The sequence below is a fragment of the Castor canadensis genome, chromosome 19 (assembly GCF_047511655.1).
Source record: "Castor canadensis chromosome 19, mCasCan1.hap1v2, whole genome shotgun sequence".
Taxonomy (NCBI): domain Eukaryota; kingdom Metazoa; phylum Chordata; class Mammalia; order Rodentia; family Castoridae; genus Castor; species Castor canadensis.
This window is the reverse complement of record NC_133404.1, coordinates 2670470-2695610: the sequence shown is the minus strand read 5'-3', so window position 1 is coordinate 2695610 and position 25141 is coordinate 2670470. Positions and strand designations below refer to the sequence as shown.

The window sequence follows — 25141 nt, the reverse complement described above, 5'->3', positions numbered from 1 at the left end:
TAGCTCGGGCTAATGTTACAACTCCAAGACCATCAGAAACCAGCCCTCCCCTGGTGAGGCCCAGTCTCATGACCGCATCTAAAGACCCCCTCTGGGACCTAGTGGGTGCTGCCTTCCTGACGTTAAACCACACCAACCCTAACATGACTAACTCCTGTTGGTTATGTTATGATGTGAGGCCCCCATTCTATGAGGCAATAGGGCTAAACACCACTCACGATACCTCATCTGAGGAAAACCCTACTCAATGTTCCTGGGGAGACCGTAAGAGAGGTCTGACCATACAGCAGGTAAACGGCCAAGGAACCTGCTTAGGAAAAGTGCCAAAGAACAGACGGGACTTATGTACTGTTATTAACGCCAGTTCTACCTGGGGAAATGCTATTAAATGGGTAATTCCAAAGGACAATGGGTGGTGGCTATGCTCGCGGTCCGGACTCACCCCATGCCTATCAACTAAGGTGTTTAACAGCTCTAAAGAATTCTGTGTTATAGTGGTTGTGCTGCCCCGCATCCTCTATCATTCGGAGAAAAGTCTATATTCATACTAAAATATAAAAACAGGTAAAAAAAAAAAGAGAGAGCCTATTTCTACACTAACCATTGCTACCCTACTTAGCCTAGGGGTGGCTGGGGCAGGGACCGGCATAGCCTCCCTGGCTACTCAACATAAAGGGATGTCTTCGCTGCGCGCAGCCATAGACGAAGATATAGAGAGAATAGAAACCTCCATTAGCCACCTAGAAAAATCCCTCACTTCCCTGTCTGAGGTAGTACTTCAAAACCGACGAGGTCTGGACTTGTTGTTCCTCCAAAAAGGGGGACTATGTGTTGCTCTAGGGGAAGAATGTTGTTTTTACGCTGACCATACCGGAGTTGTTCGTGACTCCATGTCTAAACTCCGAAAGAGCCTGGAACAAAGAAAACGAGAAAAAGAGGCAGGGGAAAGCTGGTTCGAGTCTTGGTTTAACCAGTCCCCATGGTTGGCTACCCTTTTATCTGCACTGGCAGGGCCAATAATAATCATCCTACTGCTTGTTACCATAGGACCCTGGATTCTAAACCGACTTATGACTTTTGTCAAAAGTCGAATTAATACTATCCAACTTCTGGTCCTCCGCCAACAATATCAGGCTCTTCATCCTCTCGAGGATGATTCCTCAATTTAGGCCATAAGAAAGGGGGGAATGAAAGGAATATGAGGTCTCAGCGGGCCCCAACCCCCTTGTTGGAGAAACCAGTACCAAACATCCCATGTAGATAAGATAAGCAATGAGGCAGGGCTCAGTTAGGGCATATAGAATGTGAGGAATGCAAGATGTGAGATACGAGCAAGATGTGAGATACGAGCAAGATGTGAGGTACGAGCAAGATGTGAAGTACGTGCAGGATGTGCTCTGCCTGCTTGTCTAATGTTGATAACAAAAATATGCACGCCACTGCAGTCTATATAAGATTTCCCCCTAAGAGGCTCAGGGTCTTGCTTTCCTAACCGGTCCTGCGTGTCCGTGTGGGAGCTCGACCCTGGCTAGCCAGTCCAATAAACTCTGCTTTGTTGATTGCATTCACGCCTGGCTCTCTGTCTCTCGGGGGAATAGGATTCCGGTTCCTAACAGGTTAAGGACACACCAGGTTCTGTGGGTTCAGAGTGCAGAAGGTCAGAGGAAGGTGGCGTGGTAAAGGGGACACAGGGAGATGTGAGATCCAAAACTGATATAACTGTACACTTGTGAAAACTTCAATTTTTGCTAGCCCGTCTATGCAATCCAGAAATCCTCCAGTAGTTCTAGGTTTTAAGTCCCCTCCAACTCCTCCTTGTTTCCTTGTCCAGTTAGGTCCAGCTGAAGGGCTCACCAAAGGCAGTCAGCCAGTCCCATGAAAACGAAATCAGATGACATGGACAAGAGGACAAGAAGCTTTCTAAGCCTTTGGCCTCGATGCTGGTGGGATGTCCGTTTGGGTTTTTGTACTGTTTGGTTTGGGGTAACAGGCATGTCAAGACTAATATTAGCATTTTCTGATATGTATATTTATCTAAACACGGATGGATGGCTTTAGGACATGCTGTGTGTCCCGTTTTACTATTTCACCCTTCAAAATGGAATGTGAGGATGTGGAGAAGTTGGAGCTCTTGCACAGGGTTGGCGGGAGTGTAAAATTGTTCCGCTCTTGTGGAAAACAGTGTGGAGGTTCCTCAAAACATTAAAAATAGAATTATCATATAATCCAGCAATTCTACTTCTGATTATTAGACCGCACAGAACTGTTGGGTCTGGAGACCTAAGGCAGATGAGTGAGTATCCCATCCCCCATGGAGGGCAATTATTATTCCTGCATCCTGAGGAGATAGAGGCCTGCATTTCTGCATCCTGAAGGAGAGATACAGATCTGCCATAGGGCTGATAAGCAAAATGATCTCAAGATTGTTTCCTCTCCCCAATAATGGTGCAAAGCAAACCAGTGCACCTGAGAAAGCCCTTGAAATGCAAGGCGCATGAGAAAAACCCCCCAACCCAGAGTTAGAACGTCCATAAAAACCCCAGCCTTCACCTGAGCAGTGAGCTACCGGCTTCCAGGCTCCACTACTCTTCTCTAGCTGCAGCCTTTCCTTTCTCTAATAAATCCTACTTTATACACTGGCTTTGACTCATCACTCAGCTGCCTCACGAGCCAGTTCCCTGGCCTGTGAAGACAAGGACCCTCGACACGGACACGTAACAGAACTGAAAGCAGAGCCTTAAAGATCTGTACGTCCATGACAGCATCATTCACAGTAGCCAGAAGGTAGAGGTCACAAGCGTTCATCAGTGAAGGGAAGGATAAACAAAAGTGTGATACAGCACACAATGGAATATTACTCAGCCTTTAAAACGAGGAAATTTTGACCTATCCTGTAACATGGATGGACCTTTTGAGGACATCATTCCTTGTGAAATAAGCCAGCCATGAAAAGACAAGCCCAGTATAAACCACCAGCAGTAGTCACATGTCCAGGTATAGACAGCAGAATGGTGCAGCATAGGAGTATGGTTTCAGTTTTACAAGATGAAGAATTCTGGAGATGATGGCACAACGATGTGAGAACACGTAACACTACCAACTGCACGCTTAAAAATGGTTACGATGGTTTAAGTTTGTTACGTGTATTTCACAATTTTTCAAAAAGAAACCAGTATGCCAGAGTCCATGTGAACATCGAACAGCCTATTCCCTCCCTCCACACACGATATTCCAAGGGATCCAGTGAACACTCTAATAAAAGAAATATCTAAGATTGGTGGCAAATTCCAGGAGCCAAGATGACCTCCCACAAAGCTCTGCCCAGGACATGTTTTCTGTCTGTTCCTCCCTCTTCACCTGAAGCCAGGTTGACAGATAAGCGAGTCACAGAAGACCCTGGGGGAAGCAAAGCTTCCCACAGAGGGAAAAGTCATTGTCGTTTGGAGACAAGCCCAGGTTGCTGACCTGACCCAAGGAAGTGGGTGTGCAGGCCGCAGTGTTCACCTGGCTGGAGATGGTCCCACGGCTCCACCTGCCACACGCAGTGCTGGCACAGCCCAGAGAGCACAATGAACCACAGGGAGGCCACAGTTCCTTGCCAAGCAGCTAGCAGCCCTCGAGAGCGCTGAGAACCCAAACTGAGTGTCCCTTTCTGGACAAATCCAAGGGTTGATTTGTGTGCACCAAGGAAAGGTAAATCTCGTGACAGTCTCGAGTTTTACTGAGAATGTGGGGCAGTCTGAGTGCAGTTTTCACTGGTCTTCTGTGGCCAAATAACAAATGCTTCTGCCTCTCCTAGGAGCTATTAAATAGCTCAGGTGGAGAAAAATCAGAAGATCAAGAGCGGGTGCCCCTAGCTGGCAGCAGCAAGAGGTCCCCCAGCCTGAGGATAGTAACCCCTCCTTGAACCCAGAGGAGTCTGAAAGAGAGATTCAAGGCTGACAAGAAAATCCTTCTAACCTCTGTTGATCAAGTCTGAGCTGCATGCCTGGGATTTCCTGAGCAGGCCAGAGAATTTATTCCTACACCTGTGCAGGGAAGATTACTCTCTCTAAATGACAGTACAGACATTAAACTCGGCATGAAAGTGGTATCTCCTTGTGACTGGTAGAATGCTTTGGGGACAAGAAGTTAGACACTAGGCAGCATAGTTAACACACTCCAGCCTCCTGGGATTTATCCTAACACCAAAATCTGAAAGGGTTATCGCTATCTTCCTAAGTATCTGAGTATGTTTGGAGTTCTTTTGTTTACTGTCATTAGGAAAAAGATTGGAAGAAAAACAAATGATAAAACTACCCTCTTTAAGCCTGAGGCCAGGTTGAGTGTCTACAGCTAATCCCTGGACACCATCTGGCTTGGAACTTCCCATCCCCAAGCAGATCTGAAAATGTCTACCTAACACCTGCAATCATGCAGATGACAAAGGGGTCTGTCAGAAAGTCCCCTTTCTATGCTCCCCTCAACAGGTTTGTTTTTTGTTGTTTTTTTTTTTAAGAAGAACTGGTGTTTGAACTCAGGGCCTCACGCTTGCTAGGCAGGCACTCTACCACTTGAGCCCCTCCTTCAGCCCATCAGCAGTTTTTTTTTTTTTTTGTAAATGTTCATAAGTTATGCCTTACAGCTATTCATTTCTGTAAACATATGATAAAAGTACCCAGGCCAAGTCCTCAGAAGCCCCAAAACTGAACGCAGGCAAGCTGTGAAAACAACCTGACCCTAGGCCCAAGTCTACAAGGATGTCTAGAGACCAGGCTGGGGGAAAGAAAAGGAAAACAAAAGCAAAAGCCCTACAATCTTGACTCCCACACCACCGCAGCAGGCACTGTAATGCAAATGCATGTTGATCAGGAGACACCAAACACACAGCTTAGAAAACTAATGACTTTCGTCAGATGGGCCCAGACAAGGAAACGGCTGGCTGTTTCCATCATTGAAAAGCTGACCCTCTGAATTAGAAACCTGGTAAAGTTCCTTTCTTAAAATGGCACTGATTTGAAGTTCAGGAACCCACATATTTTAGGGGTCCTCTGGGCCTCTTACTCTGGTGCTAGAGAGGAGGGGGTCTGGGGCGGGGTAACCTGTCAAATTCTCATTCGTGAGGTAGCATCTCCATCTGCTGCACTAAAGGCAGACAATGCTTGCTTTATTTTCCTGCAAATCTATGCCAAATTTACATTTCCGTTTTCCCTTTTAAATTTAAAGCTTCTGCTTGTCCTGTTTCTCTGAGGTTTCCCAATGGTCTTTCCCCCCCAGGGCATTTGCAGAAACTCCCGGCCTCCTCTGGTCTCCTCCCCACAGCTGGGCCCCGCCCCATCCTCCTCCTTTACAAGGGAGCATCCTTGGGTCAGTCCTGAAACCCTTTGATGAATGTTGGAATTGTCTACCTGGAGGTCAAGGGCCTCAGTCCAACTTGGGCTGGCATTCCTTTGAACTATGATCTTAGCTCCTCACAGCAGTTCCTTTATTTGGCTGGGCAAACTATTTAATAACTGCTTATTTTTGAAACCTGAGTTTCAGGCCCCAGGTTCCAACTCCAGGGGTTCTGCATGTCAGGTCTGGCCACTCACCCCAACACGTCAAATAAAAAGCCAACAAGGCGAAGGGCAGAGTAAGGAGGCTTATTACCTGGTAGGTACAGTCACAGGAACAAAGCACTTCAGCTCATCTTTGAGGGTACAGATATGAGCTTTAGGCTTAAATAGAAAAAGAATTAGGGCAGAGGGTGAGAGGTACTACAGTCCCAGTGTGGCTGTGGCCTGGCAGGGCTGATCCTTCTCTCAGTTAAGTTGGGAAGGGCTCTGTAGACTTGTTATCATGGTGTCATCTCTTGAGGAGAGCAATCTGGTTAGGATAAGGGAGTCTTTGTTGCCTGGTGGGTGGCCTGTCCTGTGGAGCCCTGCTGTTCCTTTCTTGGGGACAGTTTCCTCCACCTGTCCTTATAAAGATGTCCTTCCTGGATTCTAAGGCAGCAGCAAGGTGAATGGCTCAGAACAAGGACAGATACAAGCATGGCAGCAGGGATACCATGCACCTCTCCTGCTTTTATGTAATTCATGGAGCCAAGTAAGGGGTGCTTTTCAGTATGTTATATTTTGTCTCTATTTTTAAAGTAAATAAACCCACAAACATTTGGGTGGCAAGGGTAAAGCTGTTTGCCACAGTCATTTCTGGTGTTTCCAAATTTCCTGTGTTTTTGTAAATTGGCATTTATTCAATCTTGTCAGGATGTAACTGGAGTTTTATACCAGGACCCCAACTCCAGGGATCCCATCCGTGACCCTAATACACTAAATAAAGAGATGAGTGGTGGTGAAGAGCAGAGAAAGGAGGTGGGTTCACTGTGGGAAGAGACAAGAGTGAGCGCTCAGCCTATCTTCTTGGAGCACAAACATGGGCTTTGGGTTTAAATAGAGAAAGAACTGGGACAGGAATCTTAAGCATGAAAATGTGAGGGCTGGGGTCAAGCATTGTATGCACATATGAATAATAAAAAAATTAAAAAATAAAAAGGAAAGGAGAAAGCATTAAAGAAGTGGTTCAGTTTGTTATGCTACAAAAGTTTAAAAACTTCTTAAATGTAATTACAAGATTAAAGTAAGATTTTTGGTATGAAAGAAAAAAAATGTGAGGGCTGGTGGAGGGCTCAAATGGTAGAGCACCTGCCTAGCAACCATGAGGCCCTGAGTTCAAACCCCAGTACTGCAAAACAAGAAAACAATGAAAACGTGAGAAAGGCTAAAGAACCACCTCGTTCTCCCTCAGACCACAGATCCTATCCAGAAGCAGGAGCCTTAAGCTTTGACTTCCAACAACTGTCTCACAAGTTACCCTCTGAGGCCTGGAAGTGGGACGATTAAGCAGTGACTCACAAGAAGACACCCATCAATTTCATTATGGCTAACGTCTAAGCATCTTCCGTTACAAAGCAAATGAGAAACGGGAGTGGAACACGGATCTGGCAGGTCGAGTCTGCACCTCCCACCAGCACTTCACACATGCCACTGCGGATGACCACATCATCTTAGCTTTCCTGCTTGCGTTTCCATGGCGATTCTGAGCCCCGGGGATGATGGGACCCTGTCTCACATCCTTGTATCCCAGACAGAGGTCCTCTCTAGAACACAGGAGGTGCTCTGTGAGTGTTTGTGGAATTGGAATGGACCTGCCAGAGCCCATTCTAACTGTCCACACCTTTGTGGAGCTGACTGGCAATCCACTTGCAAAGCCCTGGGAGCTCTCCAGGTTACCTCCACGGGGCCTTTACACGTGCTCCTAGATTGGTGCTCCCTAGGCACTTCCACCTTCCCCAGCCAGAGCCTTTGCAGCCCGAGCTCCAGCTGCGGCTTTGGAGCACACAGAGCTCCACAATCTGACCTGGTCAGCTGTTTGCCAACAAATCAATCCAACACTAATGATGCCACGGGGGCATCACATGTGCATAGAGAATACTTTGACCAGATTCACCTCTGTCACTCCCTCCCCATGCCACTTTTTAGCCTTTCTTGCAAATCTTTAAAGTGGGCTTCATTATGACCTTTTCATACATGTCTAAGATGTCCTCTGATCATACTCTCTTGTTGTCCCCTCCCACCTACCATCCTCTCCCCCTCATCTCTCCCTTTTATGTTTATGTCCATTTTTTTTTTCTTTAGGTCTAGCTTCTTTTTGGTGGTACTGAGGTTTGAACTCAGGGCCTCATGCTTATTAGGCAGGTGCTCTACCACTTGAGTCCCTCCACCAGCCCTTTTGTGTGTGTGTGTGTTGGGTACTTTTTATATAGGGCTCGAGAATCTTTGCCCAGGGCTGGCTTCAAACTGTGAATCTCCTGATTTCTGCCTCCCAAGTAGCAGGGATTACAGGCATGAGCCACCAGCACCCAGCTAGATCTAGCTTCTGTGTATGAGAGAAAACACGTGGTATTTGGGAACACAGGATCTTGCACTAGGCAGGTGCTCTATCACTGGAGCCACTCCACCAGCCCTTTTGTTGCATTGATTATTTTTGAGATAGGGTTTCACTTCATGCTTGGGCTAGCCTGGACTCAATCCTCTTAGTTGTACTTCCTGCATAGCTGGAAAGACAGGTGGCACATCACTGTATCCAGCCATTAGCTGAGATGGGATCTCATGACCTTTTTGCCTGGGCTGGCTTCAAACTGTGATCCTCCCAATCTCTGCCTTCCAAGTAGCAAAGACTATGGATTTAAGCTAGCATACTGGGCTGGTATTTGTCTTTCTGAGTCTGGCTTATTTCAATTAACATAATGATTTCCAGTTCTGTCCATTTTCCTGCAAATGACCTAATTTCATTCTTCTTTACGACTGAATAATACTCCACAGTGTATAGACCACATTTGGTTTATCCAGTCACCTGTGGATGGACACCTAGGCTGATTCCAGAGCTTGGCAATTGTGAATTATGCTGCGATAAACAATGGGTATGAGGTGTCTCTATTGTATTCTGACTTACATTCCTTTGGGTATATGTCCAAGAGTGGGACAGAAGGGTCATATGGCAGTTCTGTCTAGTTTCTGAGGAACACCCATATTGCTTTTCACAGTGGCTGCACTAATTTATGTTCCCATCAGCAGGGTACAGGGTTCCTCCCCTTCCTTCCCCCAACCCTCCCCTGCCCTGCATCTGTGCCAACATTTGTTGGTGTTTTCCTGGTGATGCCATTCTGATTGGGGTGAGATGGAGTCCCAGGGCCATTTTCATTTTCATTTTATTTACAGCTAATAGTGCTGAACGTGTCTTCACGTGTCCATTGGCCATTTGTACTTGTTCTTTTGAGAACCATCTGTTCAATTCATCTGCTCATTTGTCATTTGGGTTATTTGTTCTTTTGGTGTTTATTTGGTCCTTTATATGTTCTGAATATTAATCCCTTGTTGGATGAATAGCTGGTAAAGATTTTCTCCCATTTGGTAGGCTTACTCTTGATCCTGGTAATGGTGTCCTTTTATTCCACTAGGTTCTGGACCCTACCGATTGGAGCTCATCACACTTTTCATGTTACAACCTCAATGCAGTTGTTTCTACTGGTCCCATCACCTGGAATGGCATCTTTGGATAGCTGAGGGACAGCCAGGACTGGAAGTGAACATGAACTGAACTGACCTGATTTGGGTGAAGAGTTTGCAAACTGAGCAATGGGGACAGACTCATTTCTCTCAGTCAGGCCAGAATTATGTGCACCCAAGGAGAGGCCAAATAACCTGACCTGGCTATAAGGGTGACCAAGAGGATGGCAAGAGAAAGGTCGTAACTCACAACAAAGGTTGGGGGGCTGGTCAAACCTGACAGGGGCAGGCCATTAATCAAGACCTAGAAAGGTGGTGATCAGCATGGTAGAGATCAGGGTTGGTGCAGAAAGCCTGGTGACACCAAGACCAGTATCAGGGGCAGGATAGCCAAACTGGGACACAGAGAGGGTCCCGAGTCCTGGAAAACCAGATCATGAAGATCGGAACGGGGCCCACAGGAAGACCCTCAGATCCATACATGTGTCACGTCCTGAGTAAATCCAGGATTGGTTCTGGGTCAGAGACCAGAGATGGACGATACAAGGGCAGGAGGGCTCCTCACTCCTGAGCCTGCACACCTGGGCACACTCATGGCCTCGGAGTCTTTCACACAGAGCTCCAGACAACCATCATGGGGCCAAGTTGGTATATGAGCGTTCCTGTCTCAGTGGTAAACAACACACACTCACAGTAGCAAGGTCAGTGGTTCTTAAACCTCGATGTGCCTCATTGTCAGCTAGAGGTTGCCAGGTCCCCTCCAGAGTCTCTGAGTTAGAAAGTGTGGGGTGAGGCCATAGTGTGCATTTCTCACGGGTTACCAGGTGACGCTGACGCTGTGGACAAGGACCACGCTCTGAGAACCACTGCACTAGGGAAAATCATCTCTCTCTGTTGGTAACTTAGCTCTGGGGCCAGCTGCAGCCCTGACTCCTGGGCTTCAAATGACTCCATTTTCATGTCACATCAATACTCTATAGAATCTGTCCACAAACAGGCATTGTGCCAGGAGTGACATGGACAGGCAAAGTTCCCACTCCCACAAAAGTTACAGTAAGGGGCTGGGAGTGGGGCGGGATGGGGTGGGGGTGGGGTGCCAACAGGCAATGGGAACTCAGCGTGAAAAGCGGTACCCCGTGTGAGCACAGGTGGCTGTGGGAACACAGAGCCAAGGCTCCTGACCCAGCTTCAGAAAGTCTGATGAGGCCAAGAAGAATAAGACCCACTAAGAAGGAAGCGGTCGGGAAGAGGGAGAGGAGGGTAGCTCCTTGCACAAGTTTGTGTCCACACGCAATACCTGCTTCTCTCTCCATCTAAGCTGTAACCTATTTGGACAGAGAGGGTGCCTTTTGCACACGGGCAATCTGCAGGGTGCTGGGCCCTCGCAGACAGTTTTTACTCAGTAACTCAGTGCTCACAGTCTGCAGTTGTTTTGAGTTTAAGAAGAAACAGGAAAAAGAAGTGGGAAGAGATGTGGGTTTGGCTGAACCCCCTCGGTGGGCTTTCACCGATTTCTGTGGCTGAGTAGACAGACTGCTCTAATGACTTGCAGGACAGGTGACAAAGCATGAAGCCCCCACAGCACACACCACTTCAGCCTGGTAAGCTGACTTACACCAGCAACATCAATGCCCAAGGGATGAGCAGTCCATCGTGCCAGCCTTTGCATCCCCTTGCAGCCCAGCTGCCGGCTGCAAGCAGCCTTTTTCCTAGGACTCAAGAGTGTGAGGGTCAACGCCATTGCTCATCCTCAGGGTTCATTCCACAATGCAGCTCCGAGGAGGCTGCAGGGAGGTTGAGGGCTCTGCTGGGGTCAAGGCAGCCTCTCTGACAGCTAAGCTGGTAGAACGGGACTCCAAACCACCACTTTCTGATTTGGAAATTTAGGGGACATTCTCCTACCCCATCCCCTTTCCCACTGGCCCATTTGTTCATACACAGAACACAGCGAGCTCATGTCTCACTTTAGGTGGGTTAGGAAGTGACAAATGTCCACCAGCCCTTTTGTTTCTTACCCATCTTTGTCTCCCCTGATGATTGCTCAGCCCGACACATTTGGATGCTCAACCCAGGGAGCATGAATGTGATAGCGAAGATACTGATTCAGTGTGCATCTGAAGTGAAGAAAATGAGCTGAGCATCTTGCAAAGAGAGTTCCACTTCCCTCTGCACCCCCATGTGACAGCTGGAGCCACTCCACGGTCCAAGGCATCCTCTGGAGAAGGACTAGCAATGAGCACAGAAAAGTGCCTCTAGAGAGAGGGGATGAACCAATTTGGGTTATAATACATATACATATGGAAAGACCACAAGGAAACTCTCTGTGTAGCTATCTTAAACAAACAAAAATGTCATTTTTTTTTCCTTTTTACAAAATCAGAGAACAGGAAGGTAGAACAAGCCCTGCCTGGGGGCAAGGGGTTGGTGTCAGTGGAAGAGGGGAGAAGGACAGGAAGGGGTGTGGGAGGGGGAATATGGTGTAATACTGTACACACATGTATATGAAGGGAAAAAAATGAGACCTATTGAAACTATTCCAGGAATGGGGGAGGGAGGATGAAGGAGAATGATGGAGGGGGTAACTTCAACTATGATATATTTGATACACTGTAAGAACTTTTGTAAATACCACAATGTACCCCCATCCAGTACAATAAAATAAATAAATAAATAAAGTATGTTTTATAGGTTGAAAATTTACTCAGAGGGAAAAAGGTAGGTTTTCCATGTCTTGTGCAACATCTAACAAAGAAATTACATTTATTTTAATGTTTTAAAAAAAGAAACACATATCTGCCGCACCTTGGGAGGGAAATGCATTGGCCCTGCCCAGGTGCAGCTGTTCTAGATAAGAAAACACAAGCCAGCATCCTGCATCTCCATCCTACCCACCCTCTGACCTAGTTTGTAACTGAATTCAGCCTGGCAATCATCTAACATCCTGAGAAAATATTATCCCAGTGATTTTATGACTGATGGCAGACTGACCATTCTAGCAGTTTTTAAATAATAATTTTTAATTCCCAGAGAACAGGGTGCAGCATTTGTGTGTGTATCAACACTTTCTCCAAGAAATCTTTGCTCTCAATGGGAACTCGCTCCTTTGAGAACTGCCCGTGACCCTCAGAAAAAAAAGCCAGAGACTCACCGAGTCACAGACTTGAGAAGAAAATGTACCTTGAGAACATGTGCCTGGGCCCCTGTGTTCATGGAGAGACAGGGACACACCCATGGAGAGCTGGGCTAAGAACTCCAGTGTTCTGACTCACCATCCAAAGTTGTGTCACACTGGTGAGCAGAAGGAAAAGCTCACCAGGTCTCATGGATCCAAAACAGAATTCCTGAAAGACTGGGGATGCAGTCATAAAAGGGCAGCTAGGTTTGTTCCAGTGATAACTTGATATTTTTGGTCATAAGCACCTCCAAAATGTCAGTTGGATTTCCCGGAACTAGAAGCCACGAAAGTCTGCATTAAGAGAAGGCCCTGGGCCAAGCATGGTGGTGCAGGTAAACCCAGCTGTGCAGAAGGCACAGGTAGCAGGATCCCAGTCCAAGGCTGGCTCCAGGCAAACAGCACGAGACACCATTTGAAAAACAACTAAAGCGGAAAGGAGTGGGGGCTGTGGCTCAAGAGGTTGAGCCCCTGCCTAGCAAGTGGGAAGCCCCGGGTTCAAACTCTACTACTATGTACCCAACAACGAAAGTAAATGCATAATCTTGTCAATGAGACAGTTATTAAAACCGGCCAGGCATTAGGCCACAATACAAAACTCACTACATCTGAAAAGGGCTTTATTTGTGACAAAACAGAAAAAAAAGAACCCTAAAAATTAGTAATAAAAGAATTATTTTAATCCATCCACTTGCAAGGACATTTTTCTAAACAACATTTTGATTAAGGAAGCCATGGAGACTAAAATCATAAACCATTTAGATGAATCGGTCCTAACCCCAACCCTAAGTCTATCTGGATACACTTGGATAAGCCCTTTAGTCTCTTCATTTTTCCTCTCCCTAAAAGGAGACCGTCACAAGGCTGAAGAGGTGACAAGGAAGAGGGCCTAGCAGAAAGCAACTGTTCAGCTACTATGGTGATAGTGCAAAGGCCAAGTTCATAAAACTGGATGCTAAAATGAGACTGCTCCTGTCTTGTGTCCAGGTCAGACACTGGAATGGTGGAAGCTGCACTTTGATGAGACAAACATTTCAAAGTCCATGAGCCAAAACGCATTACGTATGCCTTGGGTGCCTTACTCACTCCAAGGATAGAATGGTTTTGAGGAAATGCCTGACCGAGCATTTCTTTGGAGAGTGCTAAGCTGGCATTTCCTCTTGCCAAGGGGAAGGATGGGTCCTCCTTCCTCGAGGTAAGGGAAAGGGGCTTCCATGGAGCCACTGCGTGTCTTCCTGCAGTTACTGGCTACTAAGCATTGGGTCCAAGTCCTGTCTGGAAAATCTAAGAGCTCAGCTGCTCTGACAGGACAAGCTGAGGAGTGCCTGATGGACGTGGTCAGGGAAAATGGTTTGTGTGTTTCTTGTGGATGAGATGGAAGACATGCTGGGGAGGGAGTTGGTCCAGATCTGTCTCAAAACTCACCTAAGAGGGTTCCATGGGACAGTGCAGAACTCCAGCCGAGAGGGGCCCCACAGAGTGGACCCTTGGTAAAACAACTGAAGAAAACGTGGCCAGCCAGAGAATGCAGCCATGGCTCAGTGGCCCCTTTCAGGGACTCAGGAGAACCAAAAAGGAGCCCATGAGTGAAGGAGTCAGGCCCAGCCTGTGAAGGCATCTTACAGCGGTACTCAACAAGGCAAGGGACTTCCCACCACCCTGGCCAACAATATAAGGTCGCATGCGTAAAAGGAAAGCAAAGAGGAACCCCCTCACCTGGAGCTCTAGCTAAGAGGGGGACAGATTCAACTTTAAAGCAAACAGAACGGAAATTTTAACAAACTGTTAATAATTGAACTGGGACTGTGTTATTAACTTCCAGAGGTCCCAGGAGTTTTTATTACTTGAAAGTAATCAGAAAAGTCATGTGCCTACCTGGTTTCCAACGAAGAACAGTGAAACTGTCCTTCTGAGTTACCTTTAAAGAGACTGGGAGGGAAGGAAGGGGAGGGCGGGGCTTGTAGCCACGTCCCATGTTTTGCTGCTCAGTTTGCTGGCTGCACTCAGGAGCTCCATCTTGAGGATTCTGGGATTCCAGGGGCTCCAAAGGAAGCAAGAGAGGAGAACAGACCTTCTTTCATTGTACAAGTCTCTTCCCTGTCCCCACTTCCTGCCCTGTACTTCTACAAAGGAGCAGCAGATTGTGCTGCAAATGGTGGTCCCACAGAAGAGGGTGAACGGAGGCCTCTTACCAGAGGGGACAGTCAGGCAGCCCCCGCTAAAGAACAAGGGACAGGACTCCCAAGCAGGGGACACCTGGCCTCCTGGAATGCTGTTCTGTGGGCCTCGCCATCAGCACGGTGCCCTGAAGGGCAGAGGCTGATGACCTCGTGCAGCTCCTTTAGTCACTGTCCACCTAATTGAACAGGTCATGGTGTGTGTGTGTGACAGACAGAGATACATTTCCATGAACTACAAGTAAGTATTGTTTCCAATGATCTGATAAAGGATTTTGCATGCTTCCAGAGAGAGAAAAAAAGCTGGATTTAGTTTAGATACCCAAACAATAGAACTCCTAGGGTAGTTTAGTGTATTTATATATTGAAAGCCATGGGTCAGAATATTCGTGATTAGGGCTGCACCAAAAAACTGCAATTTAACAAAGCTTTAAGTAACCATTAATTTGCCTATGTAACGTGTTCCATGATAACCAGCTTCCCAAAAGTTTTGGACGATTCCCCACTGTTCTCACTGCTCCAGTCTCCACGTGGGCCCCTAAAGCTCAGTGCTGCTCACGAACAGCCCAAAAGTGTGTGATGAAGACAAAGAAAGCCAAACTGCATGTAAGCTACTTAGAAATCTCATGACACCTGGAAATGCTGATCTACTCATCCATCAAGACTTGACGTGGTGGCTTCTGCAGTCCCAAAGGGAAGTCAGCACCTGCTGGTTCCTTAGCAACTCTGGGAGATGTATCACTTTCTGCATTTGAGCAGATAAAGAAGCCAATGATCAGAAAGGTGAATAATTTGCACCAGAGCATAGAACAGGTCTTAGAAATTGCTAAACAGCACTGACTCCTCGCTTGTGTCACTAAAAGTAGGAGAAAAGCTTGGTATCTCTCCATTCATTTTGTATCTATCTCTCTCCCCTGCCATCACCTTGGGTTCAGGAAGGACAGGACCGAAGGACAACATTTTTACTATGAGAGCAGGAAACTATCCCCAAGGAAAAGACAGCAGAGACTTGCAGGACAGAGCATCCCCCAAATGAGGACAGAACCTGTGATGAGGAGGCTGCATCCCAGAGCAGGAGCAATCATTTCATGGGAACCAGACTACTCCCCTCAAGTAACAATAGTGAAAACAACCAACAACTTCTCCAGTTCTCTTGGAGAACCCGAACTGAGCCAGGACAGTTTGCCTGAGACTGCTTAATCACACACACCTCTCACCCACTGCCCTATGTCCATATCTGTACTGGGCTGAGTGCTCACTTTGCCTCTTCCTGATGAGTGTCCACCCTGTCCAATAAACCTCCTTCCTCTGCCCTTCTCGACCACTCCTCTATTTGTTGTATTGGGACGAGCAGCTGGATCTGACACATAGAACCCCTGAGTTGGGCCTGTGGCCTAGAACTCCAGGTTACAGGTACATTAGTGTCTGCAAGTGCCCTGATGGAAGGTAGGAAACTAGCATTTATTACAAATGGCTATTCCCAGCTAAAGGGCTAAGTATTAAGTGACCTCTGAGGCAGACGACATCCTTCAGCTACAGATGAGCAAACTGGTCTCGTTCTGCCCAACGTTGCAGGCCAGACTCAAAGGCAGGTTTCTGACTCCAATCCTATGCCATTTTACATCAAGATACCATGTCTTCTCCTCTGCAGAAGTCCCTGGAATTGTCCTCCCTGCCCACCTCCAAGTCCAGCCCTTCACGTATCTCCCTGTCCTCCTTCCCCCTGCCCTTCCACAGGCTGCCTGCTCTCACTGCCTCTCACCCATCAAACCAGTCTGAAAAGCTCCTGTGAGGGTTTCACCACCTTCTACCACCAATCTAGAGAGATAACTGGACTGGACACCTTGCTAAAAGACAGAACTGTGGAAATCTTTGCAAAAAGTAAAGACATTTCTGAGCATATTTTCCAGGGACTAATAAGGCGTTGCTGAAGGAACTCTTTCTGGATCATCAAATTTTATAGGTCTGCGCCTCTCACTGTCTTGAAGGGAGCTACTTTTACAACTCTATAAATTGTAGAAGACTCAGAATAATGCAAATGAATTTTGTCAGGGGAGATGCAAATGGAAGCCTTCCCTGCCCCCCCAGGAGGCCACATTTGCCGAGGTGGCAAAGGCCATTTTGCTCCCGATGACTATATGGTGGGATCTCCTCCCTCCTCTGAACCAACTCCACCATTATATGACTCCCTCACTGGTAAGTGAGTTAAATAAAATCTCTCATGCATGTTCGTTTTATATTTGAAGGGGAATCATGACTTTTTCTTCTCTTAAAATATTAGTCTTACCATTCTTCACTGTTGCCTGAAGTCTTTATGGGAACTCAATTCTTCTTTTTTTTTTTTTTTTGGTGGTAGTGGTACCAGGGTTTGAACTCAGGGCCTTGCGCTTATACTTGCTAGGCAGGTACTTTACCACTAGAGCCACTCCTTTAGCCCTTTTTGCTCTTGTTATTCTAGAGATAAGAGTCTCACTTTTTGCACAGGCCAGCCTGGATCACGCTCCTTCTCTTTCAGGTTTCCTGCCATAGCTGGGATAACAGGCCTGCACCACCACACCCAGCTTTTTTCAGTTGAGATCAGGTCTTAAACACTTTTTGCCCAAACTGGCCTGAAACCACGATTCTCCAGATCTCAGCTTCCCAAGTATTTAGCATTATAGGTGTGAGCTACTGGCTCCAGGATCTATTTATGTTCTTATTCTAGTTCCATTCCATTCTATTCTCTGAGCACAGAGAATAACCTCCATTTTCAGGTCCCGCTTTCCAAGGGACCACAAATACTCACACAAAGACACACACTAACAAGCACAAACTCCAGGAACATTTGCCTTCTGGGGGAGGGATACAGAGAAGGGAAGACTAAGAAGAAGGAATAAATAATGAACTCAGTGACGGTCACAGGCTCTGACGCTGGTGCAGGGGATAGGCTCCATGGAGCTCACTCTAACCCCAGATCCAAAGCTCCCAGTGTTACTGGTTGATTGGCTCTAATATTTGCTTTTGTTTTGTCTCACTAATTTTTTAAAAATAGGATTCATATGGTTCAAAATTCAAAAGGTATAAAAAGTAAGCAATGAAAGATTCTTCCACTTCTGTCCTCGAGCCTTCACTCTTAGAAACAGCATTACGCATTTCTTATGCTTCCTTCCACATACGTTGTACGCACAGTTGAGCAAATACATGTGCACATTTACTTCTGCCTCCTTTTACACATATCTTTTTGTTCACTCAATACTTTGTATTTTGGAAATCCATCCAGATCAGCAATACAGAAATGACCGTTCTCTTGCTTCGAGATTTCAAAGCAACCTTCTGTAAGGATGAAGCATTTACCTGACCGGCTTTCTCTATGGCATTTAGATTGTTACAGTCATACATATTTGTAGCTTCTTCCAAATAAAAGAATCACAGTAGAGCTGGCAGGTGGCTCATGCCTGTAATCCTAGCTATTTGGGAGGCAAGACCTGGAGGATTGTGGTTCCAGGCCAGCCTGGGCAAGAAAGTTTGCAGAGCCCATCTCAACAGAAAGGCTGGCAGCTACAGTGGCAAGCATAAACTAAGAGGACTGCGATCCAGGCTGGTCCAGAAAAAAGCAATATCCTATCTCTTAAATAATCAGAGCAAAAAGGGCTGGAGGCATGGCTCAAAAACTCCAGTAGCACCAAAAAAAAAAAAAAGAAGAACACTTATAGAATATAGACTGAGAAGCAGGGTTGCTAGGCTACTGAATATATACATTTGTACTTTTGGTAGATAGTGCCCAATTACCATCCCATAAGAAGACCCCAAAGTGACAGTTCCACCATCGATGTACGTGGAAGCCTGATAATCACAGGTGACTAGCCTTTTTGGTCTTTGCTGCTCTAAGGGGTAGTTTTAAATCCATTTTCTTCATCATGCATGAAGCTAAGCGTCTTTTCATGGAGTTAAAATATCTGTATTTGTAGCTCAAAGGACTGTATTTTTGGCCCATTTTCTTTTGGGTGATTAGTCTTTTTTGGGGGAAGAAGAGTGACAATTTAAAATCCATCCAAAGAGGCGTGGCCAAGATAAAATCTGGTGACAGAGAAATAAGGTAGCTAATAGATACTTTCAAACTCTTTCCCAGATAAATGGACCTTGTTAAAGGACTCAGGTTATCCTTCAGGGGCTCCCTGTTATTTACAGAGGCAAGTCCCACACCCTGGTATGACAACCAGGGTCCTCCAGGCTCTAGCAACACCAAGTAGCACTTGCTGCCTCCCCTCTCCCAGTCCCTACCTCCTCACCTTGCCTTTGTCTGTCAGGCCACTCCCCTACCCAGTCTGATAATAGTCACCAGATATCCTACCCAGATATCCTTTCTTTGCCTAGGTAACTCTTCCTACAGTCTTGAAGATTAGATTTTGATGTCACATTCTCCTAGAGATCTTCCCTGAGCCCCAAATTGTGCTACACGCCTCTCCTCTGAGCTTATACTGAACCGAGCATAAATTTCTATTAAAATGATTGCTATGGAATTCATTTCCCTCATTACACTGGAGTCCCTTCAAGGGCAGAAACTGGGTTCTTCTTTGTACTTCTAGATCAAGGAAGACAGTTCCTAAGTGTTGACTGACCTGCATCTTCACCAAAAATGAGCTACATGACTTTGAAATATGGCCTCTTAGGGTCCTGGCTCCTCTGTAAAATGAGAGCATGGGACTGGCATATTTTTAAGTCCCTCTTAGACCCATGAGGAGATGAACCAAGGGATGAAGGAAGCATCTGATGAGGCCCTTAGACAATGGGTTCAGAAATGGGGAGACAGTCAGAATCCAATTAGGACATGATTGTACTGGGCTAAAAATGAAGCCCAGCAAAATTTGACCCTCCTAATATAGCCACAGAAGAACAGAAGGGCTAAGAGAGACTTTTGAAAGAAAAATCATTTCTAGGCAGTAGTGACCAACAGGTAAAGACAGCTACAATGAATTCATTTCCTCCTGAGATAGAGCCTTACAGCCCACCCCGTAGGATCTGCACTGGCCTCAAGCTTGCTTGAGCAATAATATCAGGTCAAAGTCTGGGCCTTCCACAGCTAGGTCAAGACATTCCTGCAACTTCTGACTGGGTCTGTCCTTGTACTCTCCCTGGGGAAAGTCAGCTACCCTAAGGCCACCATGCTAGGAGGAAGCTAGCCTCGTGGAGAGGTCACGAGGGGAGGAATGACCTCACAGTCCAGCTCTTCCCAGCCCAGGGGCAAATTTGTGAACGATGGAGGCTTAGACAATTCCAGCCTCAGCCTGCCACCTGAATGTAACTGCAGAGCGACCAAGCAAGAAGTGCCCAGCTGAGTGTGGTCAACCCCCAGGGTCAGAACAGATAATAATCATAAATAGCAAAGTGTTGTTTTAACTCACTGCACTTTGGTATGGTTTGTTACATAGCAATCAGTAGTGTGAAAAAATACTCTTTTCTATCAAAGTTGCCATTTTAATTGCCTGTATTTCTGGCTTCTTTGTCTGGATTCCTGCTGAGTCCATTGAGACTTGTGCACTACACCTTCCCCAAGTGGGTAGACTTTCAGCCAGTTGAGAAGATTGTGAACTTCTGATCGGGACCAATCCAGGTCAAGAGGCAGGCTATTTGCATTAGGGATATAAGGGGGGGTGGACTGCCCACCCCCCTTCGTGCTGGTTTTGCCCATGTGCACGCTGGTACCCTTCTGGCCAGACGCAAAGTGTGGTGTTGCTGAGACTATTCTTTTTCCCGTGTCTTTAATTGGAATACTCATTTCTAACAGTAGACAAAACACCAAGGAAGCAGCAGACACAAGGTAACAGAGTGGCAATGCAGCTGATGCTTTCTCACATGCCCAGGTTTCAACCCCAGCTCAGCTACTACTGAATGGCCTTTGGCAAGGTTCTTAAGCTTACAAAGCCTCAGCTTGTTCATCTGTAAGAAGGGGTGATTGTGGGGTGAATAGAGTCCCTACCTCCCAGGTTATTGTGAAAGCCAATGAGATGGTGTGAGTGAAGTCACTTGGTATGGCTACCGTGTGCGAAGTATTACAACAGTAGACAGAGGATCAAAGGTAACTCAAGGTGAATGGGAGAATGGTGATGAGAAGGATGCAGTGGGTTCAGCCAGGAAAGAATGCGAGCGGAAGTCTGACATTCAAGGAGAATGTCTTACACATCTTCCATGACACTTGGCTCCTAGCACTGAGGGGACACACACAAGGTCCTTGAGGCTAACTGCCTGACTGACTTGTAGCAGAAGAGAGGAGAGCTGGGAGTGGGTGGGCAGAGGTGTTGACCATTTAGGTTGAAGATTATGTTAATTTTGCCATCCTTGCCATGGACAGCCAGCCACACAACAGTACAATGGGTCCTTCCATCTTGGCTGACAGAATTGGCTACATTGAGGCAGGCTGGGATGGGGAAGGAACTCACTTGCTATTCCCTGTAGGTGTCAAGCTCCCAACTAAGTATCTTCACAAACATTCTCTCTCTTCGTCTTCTTGGCAGCCAGGCATGGTGGTACATGTCTGTAATCTCAGCACTTGAGAAACTGAGACAGGAGGATCAGGAGTTCAAGGCCAGGTTGGGCTACATGGTAAGACTCTATCCCAAAAAGAATTATCTTCTTGACAGTTCTTAGTATTACACCCATTTCCTACAGGAGGAAGCCAAGGCTCAGAGAAGCCATCTGGTGGCACCAGGCCACCCAAATAGTAAGTAAAGATGACAATGACTTAATAACCAGGTAAGTTCTGAGAAAGGCATCTTCAGCCAGTTCCATCACTGCATGAACACCATAGAGCATACTTAGACAAATCTAGCTAAGCCAAGTCTTGGGAGGTAAGTTGGGACGACATTCAGGTGGCGTCTTGGAGTTGGAGCTGGGTCATGGCGTCCTGCTGCTCCTGTACCACGCTGGCAGTGTGAGTGTACAGACTGCCTGCTGGGCCCTCGCTGTGCAGGTCAGGAAGGGCTCCAGGGCCTCCAGCGGGATGGCCACCCTGTCCTGAAGACCCTTGAGCCCCAGCAGTGGCTTGCCTCCCCATGGGTGACCTTTGTGGCACCTGTGTCCACACGCAGACCTGCTCCAGTAAGTGGCTTTCCTCCACACACAACAGTCTTTCCAGAGCACTTCCACTGCCCTCATGCTGGCTCACAGTGTGAAGCCACGGACAAGGATTCTTGCATTGGTTATGCTGCCAGAGCCAGCAGTGGGATTGCACATTGTGGTCACATCAGCCTTCTCTGCAAAGTGCGACAGGGATGTGCCCATGAGTCTGGTCCTTCCTTCAGGTCCTCAGGCGTCTCTCCGTGTCCGATGTAGGCCCTTCTCAGTCTTTTGTTCATCTTGTCTTCAATGAGGTTGGCCCTTTACAGCATCTGCTTTCGTCTTGTTCTTCAAGTCTGCAGCTCTGGGTGATGGGATGAGCCTGGCAGGCGAGCAGGAACCACCACAGGTTTCTACCCTCATGCTCCAGGTCATCACTGGACGTGGCTTCAGCATTAGCAGTGGACTTTGTACACGTAGGGTCATGATGAACAAAGCCACATGAAATCAAATCAAGCACAGAGAAGATGCTGCCATGGAGAGGTGCGGGGGTTGCTGCTGCAAGGAGACGGCACACAAATCTACAGCAAACTGCTTTTGAACAGGGAGGCGCACACTCTGAAATAACAGTGAAACGTTTAGTGAGCACATCCATCAGTCAGTAACACAGCCATTTATTATCAAGTCCTATGTGCTGCACGTTACATTGCCATTCCACTTCCAGCCCAGCATCACCACGAACGTGAACGTGGGAGTGACAAGTTGTGTTACAAGCTACGACCTCAGCAGATGACAGGAAGACATCTGGTCCACTGTCGACTGACAGTGACGCAGGGCCTGACTGCAGCACTGATCCAACAGTAGCAGGCACCGTTCTTTGTGTGTATTATTTCATTTACTCCTCAGGACAGCTAGAGGAGATATTATTTTTGTATCCATTTTGCAGATGGGGAAATTGAGGCACAGTGAAGTTTTTTTTTGTTGTTGTTGTTTTGTTCTGTTTTTTGGTTTTTTTTTTGCCCAAGACCGTATTGTTGACAAGAGGCTTATCCAGGACATGAATTTATGAATGTGGTTCTCGAAAACCCCATGCTGCTCCTGTCTGTCAGCCTCCAAGGACAGGCCAGGCCCATGTAATGAGTCCAAATGGAGAGCCATCTTGTGGGATTTCTGATGGACAGAAAGTGCTGAGTTCCATGTGTGCCAGCGCACAGTATGATTCAGTGACCAATGGTTTGTAAACACTGATGGCACAGGAACAACGAGGTCTCACCATAAGGGCAGCCCTGATGTGGGAACTCTCCCTGTGGAAAGGCTGGGGCGGAATTCAAGGAACAGCTTGGAAGGAGGGAAGAAAGGCAACGGAAGCACCTCAGAGGGTCTCTGGTCAGATGTGTCTCAGCTTTTCAAAGCCCAGAAGAGGATGGGGAGAGGGCAGCACTTGTTTGGAGGCGAGAGAGCAGCCAGCCACGGCCCCCGCTGGCCTCAGAGGCCTGGCCTCAGGTTCCCTTTTCCACAGTTAAATCCCACAGTCCTCACAGACAGCAAAGCCACCTCTGAGAACACTGCCCGAGCTGAAAGTGTTTGGGAGGAATCACAGCACAGGAACAAAATGAAGGCTTCTTTTCCCGCTTCTTCAAATCAGTAACACAGTTGGTAATGTGCTGGGGAACAGGAAAAACCTCAAAACAGATTATTTTACAAAATAACATAACTCAATTATTTTCAGACAGCAGAAAGGGAAAATCCATTTCTCGCCACATTTAATTTTCTCACCCTCTTTCCCTATCCTTCCCAAATCCCCACCCCTGCATCTGGAATGTGATCCCATATGTACTCCCCTTCCTCTGCCAGAAAGGACTCTGGTGTTGCTGGATTCTGCCAAGACACTTAATCCAGCCCCCGCCCTTGTTAAAACTGCAGGCTGGAGAGTAAGAAAGAGAGCGAGTGGGGAGGGGAGGGTGTGGGGCTCTGTTTAGTCGCCCCAGTGCCTCAAAGACTCTCTGAAACCTGGAGGCTACACCCACTGCTCTAGGCTGCTGGCGTCCACACCCTCTGGAAAAGCGGGTCCATGTGCCAGGGTGAAGGGCACAAGGACTGTCGGCTTTCTCCCGGGCCAGAGTCCTAGCCAGGAAACTCATGCTCCTGGGCAGCCATCCCGATGACATCCCACTGATGTGAGGAGGCACCGGAGTGGGGGAAGATGACACCATCCGCAAGGGTTCTCAGTCCCTGGCGGCACAGATGTCCTACAGTAGGCTGCCCACCCATGCAGGGCCACCAAATCCAAGACTGTGAGCACTGAGCCAAGCTAGGGAGGGAGGTGGGAAGGCAGAGGAAGAGGGACATTCCTTTGCTGGCTAGCAGGGAGCCTTTGCTGGCTTGCCAGACAGCCAAGGTCCTTGTGCTAAATGCAGGTCATGTTTGGAGTGGCTATCGTGTCTTGTGCACCTACAAGACATTGGGAATGTTGGCATGGCTGTGCTCTGCTTACCCCATGCCCTCTCTGCTGCCCTCTGGGCTGACTCGCCTGCTACCCTGTTCCTCATCCCTGGGCATCTTTGTGGCACACGTTGTGATGCTCTGGGAAGGAGCTGTGAAGTGGAGAAGGTCAGGGTTGGGACGGGAGTTCCAGGCTCCCTGATGCTAGACTAGCTACGATAGACACCAGCAGACCTGGGACAGACAGGGCAGTGGGGCTCCAGAAAACAGACAGATACCCATCAGAGCTCAGGGACCCTGGTCTCCCCAGCCTGGCTTGCTTAATGAAAGAAGAGTTACTATAGTGGGAAAGCTCTCCTCCCTCCCCCCCCCTTTTTTTTCTGTTCATTCATCTAACAAATCTTCCCTGGTCACCTACAACATACCAAATATTTTTTTCCTGGGCTCTGGGGACACAGCAGAGAACAAGGTCAACTTCTCAGAGAGCTTCCCATTCCACTGAGGGTGAGGAAGACAGACAACACGTAAATAAACGAATTTCCTCCCCATGTTGGACTGCAGTTAGTGGGCTCTGGACAGGGGGTGACGACCACAGGGCCACTCCAGGCTGGCTGCTCATGGAAGGCTGCGAGCCCCAGAAGCCCCACCTGCAGAGAGTAACCATCAGCCCCATTAGAAAAGCAGCTAATTAGAGCTAATTAGAAGAAACCAAGTTAGAGCCCCTGAGACTTCGTTTTTGACACAGGAAGAACACACCACTTCATGCCTGCCCCTGGATCCTACTGATCCAAACGCAATTGAGCAACCACACTCTCTTGGGTCTTTGCCACAATGAACTTGGCTCTCTGAGGCCCAGCCTGACATCCCCAGCAGCTTTCATCCAGCTGTTCTGGGGAGCACTCTTTACTTCATTATCCTTTCTCTGGGCACCACTGAACAACCCATAATCCAGGAATACTCAAGACTACACGCCCACACTTGCCACAGATGAGAAACTACTGGACAGACAGCAAAACACAGCAAGCAGAGACCTCCCTTTTTAAAGCCTCCCTTTTGACATGTGTATCCACACGCATTCCTACACATGCACATGCATGCACATGGAAAAGGCAAGTTTCAAACTAGTCAGAGGAGAGCATGCCTTGCTTCGAAAATCATCAGGTTTGAGAGCCAATTTCAGATGAAGAGGAGCTCGGTGTGCTGGGGATAAGAAGGCTCACCTCCTGTGCAGTTTCACACCAGGAAAAGGTTTATTTGAGACATGACTTGATCTGCACTGCATCAAAATCTCC

General features: G+C 47.4%; 1 protein-coding gene across 1 annotated transcript in view; it reads right to left on the bottom strand.

Moving 5' to 3' along the window:
- Thsd4 (thrombospondin type 1 domain containing 4) overlaps positions 1 to 25141 on the bottom strand; it is a 552173-nt gene that overhangs the window by 312916 nt on the left and 214116 nt on the right. The window lies entirely within an intron of this gene.